Source organism: Solanum tuberosum, unplaced genomic scaffold (assembly GCF_000226075.1).
Source record: "Solanum tuberosum cultivar DM 1-3 516 R44 unplaced genomic scaffold, SolTub_3.0 scf00296, whole genome shotgun sequence".
Taxonomy (NCBI): Eukaryota; Viridiplantae; Streptophyta; class Magnoliopsida; order Solanales; family Solanaceae; genus Solanum; species Solanum tuberosum.
In genome coordinates, this window is record NW_006239217.1 from 2,785 (window position 1) to 11,022 (window position 8,238).

Here is an 8,238-nt window from a genome sequence, read left to right on the forward strand (position 1 = left end):
TTAGAGTCCGTGGTCCAGCTTACTTATGTCCAGGCTTAGCTACAGTACCCGGTTAGAGTCCGTGGTCCAGCTTACTTATGTCCAGGCTTAGCTACAGTACCCGGTTAGAGTCCGTGGTCCAGCTTACTTATGTCCAGGCTTAGCTACAGTACCCGGTTAGAGTCCGTGGTCCAGCTTACTTATGTCCAGGCTTAGCTACAGTACCCGGTTAGAGTCCGTGGTCCAGCTTACTTATGTCCAGGCTTAGCTACAGTACCCGGTTAGAGTCCGTGGTCCAGCTTACTTATGTCCAGGCTTAGCTACAGTACCCGGTTAGAGTCCGTGGTCCAGCTTACTTATGTCCAGGCTTAGCTACAGTACCCGGTTAGAGTCCGTGGTCCAGCTTACCTGTGATCTGGTTTTAGCTACAGTACCCGGTTAGAGTCCGTGGTCCAGCTTACTTATGTCCAGGCTTACCTACAGTACCCGGTTAGAGTCCGTGGTCCAGCTTACTTATGTCCAGGCTTACCTACAGTACCCGGTTAGAGTCCGTGGTCCAGCTTACTTATGTCCAGGCTTACCTACAGTACCCGGTTAGAGTCCGTGGTCCAGCTTACTTATGTCCAGGCTTACCTACAGTACCCGGTTAGAGTCCGTGGTCCAGCTTACTTATGTCCAGGCTTACCTACAGTACCCGGTTAGAGTCCGTGGTCCAGCTTACTTATGTCCAGGCTTACCTACAGTACCCGGTTAGAGTCCGTGGTCCAGCTTACTTATGTCCAGGCTTAGCTACAGTACCCGGTTAGAGTCCGTGGTCCAGCTTACCTGTGATCTGGTTTTAGCTACAGTACCCGGTTAGAGTCCGTGGTCCAGCTTACTTATGTCCAGGCTTACCTACAGTACCCGGTTAGAGTCCGTGGTCCAGCTTACTTATGTCCAGGCTTACCTACAGTACCCGGTTAGAGTCCGTGGTCCAGCTTACTTATGTCCAGGCTTACCTACAGTACCCGGTTAGAGTCCGTGGTCCAGCTTACTTATGTCCAGGCTTACCTACAGTACCCGGTTAGAGTCCGTGGTCCAGCTTACTTATGTCCAGGCTTACCTACAGTACCCGGTTAGAGTCCGTGGTCCAGCTTACTTATGTCCAGGCTTACCTACAGTACCCGGTTAGAGTCCGTGGTCCAGCTTACTTATGTCCAGGCTTACCTACAGTACCCGGTTAGAGTCCGTGGTCCAGCTTACCTGTGATCTGGTTTTAGCTACAGTACCCGGTTAGAGTCCGTGGTCCAGCTTACTTATGTCCAGGCTTACCTACAGTACCCGGTTAGAGTCCGTGGTCCAGCTTACTTATGTCCAGGCTTACCTACAGTACCCGGTTAGAGTCCGTGGTCCAGCTTACTTATGTCCAGGCTTACCTACAGTACCCGGTTAGAGTCCGTGGTCCAGCTTACTTATGTCCAGGCTTACCTACAGTACCCGGTTAGAGTCCGTGGTCCAGCTTACTTATGTCCAGGCTTACCTACAGTACCCGGTTAGAGTCCGTGGTCCAGCTTACTTATGTCCAGGCTTACCTACAGTACCCGGTTAGAGTCCGTGGTCCAGCTTACTTATGTCCAGGCTTACCTACAGTACCCGGTTAGAGTCCGTGGTCCAGCTTACCTGTGATCTGGTTTTAGCTACAGTACCCGGTTAGAGTCCGTGGTCCAGCTTACTTATGTCCAGGCTTACCTACAGTACCCGGTTAGAGTCCGTGGTCCAGCTTACCTGTGATCTGGTTTTAGCTACAGTACCCGGTTAGAGTCCGTGGTCCAGCTTACCTGTGATCTGGTTTTAGCTACAGTACCCGGTTAGAGTCCGTGGTCCAGCTTACCTGTGATCTGGTTTTAGCTACAGTACCCGGTTAGAGTCCGTGGTCCAGCTTACCTGTGATCTGGTTTTAGCTACAGTACCCGGTTAGAGTCCGTGGTCCAGCTTACCTGTGATCTTTCAAAGGCTAAAACGCCTAATCGCACCGACTCACACTGAAAACCTCGGGAGTCATGTCGACCATGCTACTAGCCTAAAATGACCCTTCCGGAGCTGATGGAATCGTCAGAATTGGATTCCGATGTCATCTTCTTGAACTTTTGATCGAAAATGATCGTTCAAGGTTCATAAGCTCCAAAACACAAAAACTCGCACCAAGACCAAACGAACGACCAGGTGATCGAATTGTCAGTCCCAGTAAGTCATAAATGACTTGGGGTCGCTATAGGAACACTCTAAACGACACACAGAAGGCAAGACACAAAAATGACCAAGAGGGTCAATACAGTCTTGCACAAGGCATTATCCGCGAGCATGGTAAGTAAGCACTCACATAGTATTTGAAGTTGGAAAATTGAAAAAGAATATTTTGCCTTAGTTGAAGTTTTGTGGTTGAATACCAAATACTCCTCAAACAAAATTTTCACGTGTTATTGCATAATACTGATAAACCTCAACTTGCAAATAATGCCTTCAGTATTACGAATTGAAGTTGTTGCCAAACACAATCGTAAGCCTAAAGAATACAGAGAAGTTAGTCATGAAGTCCCACAATTCATGCAAGAATCACAATTTACATGTATATATGATAGAAAGAATCAATTCTAAAGTCATTAATGTCTCAACTTCCATGGTGCAGTGAGCCTTAGCCCGAAGCTAACGAAAACTGTGAAGGGAAAATTGAGCCTCGGAGCAAAAATTCTTCAAGTTGAGAAGATATTCAAGCAGAAGTTTAGTGTTAGGAATGATGAAAAGTTATTAAAGGTTTCTCAATCCTATTTTATCAACTACAGCTGGTCTAATAGTAGGCCTTCTCTTCATCTCTACCGATAAGATTGCTTTCTGCAGTGAGATTAATAAAGCTCATATCTCCAACAAGAAAGTTGCTTAGAATCTACTACAAGGTACCACTCTGTTCCATTTTTCCTTCAACTCTTAATTTTCTAGCCACGTAAAGTATAATCTAATAAGCCGGTTCACAATTGTAGGTATCGATCCCAATAAGGAAGATAATGAAAGCAAAAGAAAGTGAAAATAGGGAAAAGCCACCACAGAAGATGATTTTGAGTTCTGGTTTATGGGATTCCTTAAGTATATACAAGTACTTATAGAAGAAGATAATTTTTTCTTTTTTTATTTCATTTTGTTTCCTAATAAGCCCATTCATCAATGTAATATGTTGATTCAAAAATGAATGTACAGATCTTTTCGAACTTGTAATTAGCTCCATTGCTCAAAGGAAGCTTTAGGCTTTGAGCTGTAGCTGTCAACACAAATGTATAAACTTATTGTAAAACTAATGCAGTCAGAAGGCTAATTCACCTTCCGGGACTTGACATAGTCATCACTTCCTAAGTGAACATTTGAGTAGCAGATCGCAATGCTCCTCGAGAGACACATTTAAAATATTATGCTAAGGTTCAAACAAAGGGAGCTCCCCTTCATTTTCCTTTTCACCTGGAGAAACATTTAGGCAAAATTTGCATAACTAATACCAAGTCTAGCCCAAGTTCTGCTTGAGAATCTCTCTGTAAAATATAATACCTTTGTCAATTCAAAATATTTATTGGAAACAGTCACCCTACCTCACACAAGGTAGGAGTAAGGTCTGCGTACACCCCAACCTCCCCAGACCCCACAGGTGGGATCACACCGGGTATGTTAACGTTGTTGTTGTAATTCATCATAATATATAAGAGGGCGTTGATCAATTTAATTATGCCATTGGAAAAGCACTTAGCATCTAACCCTTAGCACCAATTGAAACTCAAGGAGATTTCCATGTTCAGCTGAACATTGGAACAGTAACGAGAAAAATACTCCACTACTCTACATGCATGAACTTAACATGCTTAAGCCTCTTTCATCCATCCCCTTCATATCATCTCCATAGCATATTCACACTGCTCATAAGTTATAAAGAGCGTCTTAACCGTTTGGTACTGTCAAATATTTCCAATTGCCTCAATAGTTCAAATCTCAAGTCAGGAATGAAGAGAGTTAGATCATGTGTTATTATATTAGGTGTAGCTTCAATCAAGTTAAAATGACTTACCTTGAGGAAGGGAAGAAATGAGGGAGATACATCTTCTTGCACAGAGAATCTAGAGAAGTGAAAAAAAATTATAGTTGTGTATCTGAGATACCTGTGTTGCAACCGCAGGCCTTGTGCAGCAATTGCAACACTAAAGATTTGATAGCTAAGGAAGAAAGTTGTGATTGCGGTCCTTGTACCCGTGTAAAGAAGATCAAGTTGTCCCTTGCGAAAAGCTTGATGCACTATCTCCCTTCAACCCTTTGAGTGAATGCAGCAAAAGAAAAGGAAGGAATATCCATAGATCAACCCCATCATCTCCACCGTGTAGGAACCATGAGATCACCCAAAGACACTTTCGGCATCCAGGGGTCACGGACCAACCATAGAACCGATTTAAATAAGTGGAACGCATTAACTGTCCACTCTCAGGTTGGGCAGTCAGGGTCGGAGAAGGGTAATGACTCATTCATAAAACCAGTGTTCTTAAGACCAAAGAGTTGGGTCGAAAGGCAGAAGAAGATGTCATTCATTTGATAAGAAATAAAAAGGAATACCAGAAATTCTCAATGTCAATGTCGACCCAGCAGCCTTCGCCGTTGGTTAGCACGCACAATGAATTCCTTTACTCCTCAAGATAAGATGACAAAAAAGGTAAGATAAGGTAACTGCCTTATAAGATAAGCTAATATAATCTAGAACTGTTGGCCCTATGTAACAGTTGAAATATTTGAATGGATCCTCTTTTTACTTTGCCTGATTTATTAAGCAACAAATCAACGTTCATGGATGACTCATTCATGATCCACAACCACTACTTAACTTTAATATCATATATAAATCCGTGTCATTATCTTGTCAACCTTTGTCATACAAGACTAATAATTTTACTATGCACCAAAAGCCTTCTCTTACTTTTACTCAACTTTGTAAAAGCAGCTTACATCATAAAGCAAATCTTTCAACTCAAAAGTTGACAACACCATATGTGCAACACAAATCTTGATAATAAAATAAGAAAGCATGAGATAGTTTACTGTATTTAAAAAGACAGATAAAAGAAGACATTTTCAAAAACCTTTGCAGCAAATTGAGAAATATTCTATTTTGATGACCCATAGCTGACTCATGCAACAGTTAGTAGTTAAAAGATTCATCAACTTTGCCCAAACTGCTGTCTATATATATAGTGCTGCAAGGAATGTTATCAAACCATTAACCAAAACATAATAATAACTCAGTTACCTTCACAATATATCAATTCTCTTCAAAATCAGAAGTCACAATGAAGAACTTACTCGGTAGAAATGAGGTGGGTGTTCCCATGAGTTCAGCAGTATACTCATTTGAACGGCAGCAAAAAAGACTACTGTCTCTGTCTTCTTGCCAAGACCATCTTCCATCTGCAACTTCAAAACACTTGCCTAAAATAAAGCAAAGTGAGTATTTTCCCTCAAAGAATTATCGACTTGTTCTTGTATTAGTTATAAAGAGTATTAATGACCCTCAAAGAAGAGATCATTAAAATCAAATATTCTTGAATATGCAGGAAAATCTGTAATTAGTAAGATAAACAAACTTGGAGAAAGGATGGACTGTCTTGCACAAGGCATCCGCGAGCATGGTGAGCACTTATATTCATGATGAAAACTTAAAATGAAGAATCGAAAATTTACAATATTTTATTTAAGTTAAAAACTAGTATTTCAAAGTTGAAATTGTGTGCGGACATGAGTTTACTTAGAAAAGACAAAGTTGAAGTATTGTGAATGAAAACCATCACTTCACAAGAAAAATTCCTAAATCAAGTTCTTAAATAGTTTAATGACTATTTCAAATACTGAAGTTCAATATTTATAAATATGGCGCCAAACATCAACTTGCAAATAATGACATCAGTTTTCGCAAGTCAAATCATGGCAATACACTAGTGTAAATCTAATGAATAACAGATAAAGGGAGTCAAGATGAACAAAATTTTGTGCAATAAGCACTAATACATGTATGAAAGAAAGTTCTGATGTGAAGCCCTTAATGTTTCAACTTTAATTGTGCAGTGAGCCTTAGTCCGAAGCTAACGGACACTGTGAAGGGAAAATTGAACCTTGGAGCAAAAATTCTTCAAGTAGGAGGGTTGGAGAAAATATTCAAGCAGAAGTTTAGTGTTAAAGATGATGAAGAGTTATTGAATGTTTCTCAATGCTATTATCAACTACAGCTGGTCCAATAGCAGGGCCCTTCTCTTCATCTCTACCGATAAGATTGCTTTCTGCAGTGAGAGATCAATCAAGTTCTTATCTCCAAACTGGAAAGTTGCTTAGAATCTACTATAAGGTACCACTCTGCTCCGTTTTTCTTCCAACTCTTAATTTTGTATCCATGTAAAGCATAATCTAATAAGCCGATTCACAATTGCAGGTATCGATACCAATAAGTAAGACAATGAAAGCAAAAGAGAGTGAAAATAGGGAAAAGCCATCACAGAAGTATATACAAGTAATCACAGAGGATGATTTTGAGTTCTGGTTTATGGGATTCCTTAATCATCAAAAAAACTCTGAGATATCTGCACCACGCAATTTCAAGTACTTCAAGCAGCTAAGAAGACAACATATTTTCCATTCTTTTTTCTTTTCTTTTCTACGCGCATTCATCAATGTAAAATGTTGATGCAAAATGAATGTACAGATCTGTTCAAACTTGTAGTTAGCTCCTTCGCTCAAAGGAGATTTTAGGTGTTTTAGGCTTTGAGCTGTTAACACAAATGTATAAACTTGTAGTAAAAGTAATGCAGTCAGAAGGCTAATTAATCTTTTTGGACTCCGCATCGTGATCACTTCCTAGCAAATCGCACTGTTTCTCGAAAGACATATTAAGATATTATAGAAAGTTTCCAACAAGGGGAGCCCCCTTGATATTTTTCACCTCAAGAATTTCTTAGGCAGAATTCGCTTAATTATTACTGTGAGGATTGAGCTGTCAAAAGAGATATCCAAATGCTCTTGGATGGGTAGTCGAATTGGGGAATAAATCTTTTTTTCTCCTTTATATAGAATCTAATCAATCTCTTTGAGATCATGAGAACCTTGTGATTTGATATAATTTATTTATTTTTTATCAGGTAAATATTTTCATTATTAACAAGGCCAAAAAAGGCCATATACAAGAGGTATACCTACCAGTAAAGGACCTACACAAAGATATGGTTCTATACAAAAGACACCCAATCCTCTATACAACCCGTAACTACATGGGTGCAATAAAAAAACAAATAAGGGATCGGAGACTACTCCTCAACAGCCAAAAACTCAATTCATGCCGTACGAACAACATTCTATCCCCTGCACTTTCTCTTGCTTCTTCCAGATTTCCAGTAAAACAACAAATCTTTCACAATTCTTGGAATTGCCCATGACATTACAAACCAGCTGAACATGTCCCACCAGTCTCGTGGCCTAGCTACAATGTAGCAGAAGATGATTTACGACTTCGCCTGCCTCCTTGCATAAGTAATACCAGCTGATGCAAATAACTTTTGTTTTCCTAAGTTTCTTCGACGTCAAGATCACCCCTCTAGCAGCTAACAAAGTGAAAAAGCACATCTTCCTCGGAACCTTGGGAATCCGAATAGACTTAACAGGAAAAACCTCCTAGACTCTCAATAAAAGCTTCTAATAGAAGGCTTGACAGAAAAAACACCATCGTTGCCCAACTTTCATCTCGTCGAATCGGGCCTGTCAACTGCCTCGCAATGCTGATGCAGTAACAGTAACATCCTTTCTAACTCATTCACCTCCCAATCCTGGTGAGCTCTCCTGAACCTCATATCCTAAAACACTACTTTCCCATGTGTCCCCGGGAACATCTGTTGGACTACCGCTCCCCGCTAAAGCCTTTCCCGACAGTCACTCAAGCACTTTCACACAACAAGAAAGCAAAGTGTATCGTATCTCATTCCATCCGAATAGGTTTCAAAGCAATCAGTACAGCGCAGCAGAGGAGCCCATTCAGTATTGTCTTTGTTTGTGAATATTAATGTGTCCTATCTTCATGTTATATTTATTAGCATGATGGACAGCTAAATGATTGTATATATTAATGTAATTATATAGTGATATAAATTAGCATGATCATATACATTTGTTGTAGAATCAAAGGAATAAATATTGTGATAGAATAGCTGATTTGGAGGGATCGCC

At 40.4% G+C, this 8,238-nt stretch overlaps 1 long non-coding RNA gene and 1 pseudogene across 1 annotated transcript; both read left to right on the forward strand.

Annotated features, from left to right (window-relative positions):
- Nucleotides 1-2,706: 2,706 nt before the first annotated feature.
- On the forward strand, nucleotides 2,707-3,331 carry LOC107063003 (uncharacterized). Its single transcript, XR_001475015.1, has 2 exons — nucleotides 2,707-2,909; nucleotides 2,994-3,331. It is a non-coding gene; the product is annotated as an uncharacterized lncRNA (long non-coding RNA).
- Nucleotides 3,332-5,274: 1,943 nt separating this feature from the next.
- LOC102582338 (putative GEM-like protein 8) lies at nucleotides 5,275-6,716 on the forward strand (annotated as a pseudogene).
- The last annotated feature ends 1,522 nt before the right edge of the window (nucleotides 6,717-8,238 follow it).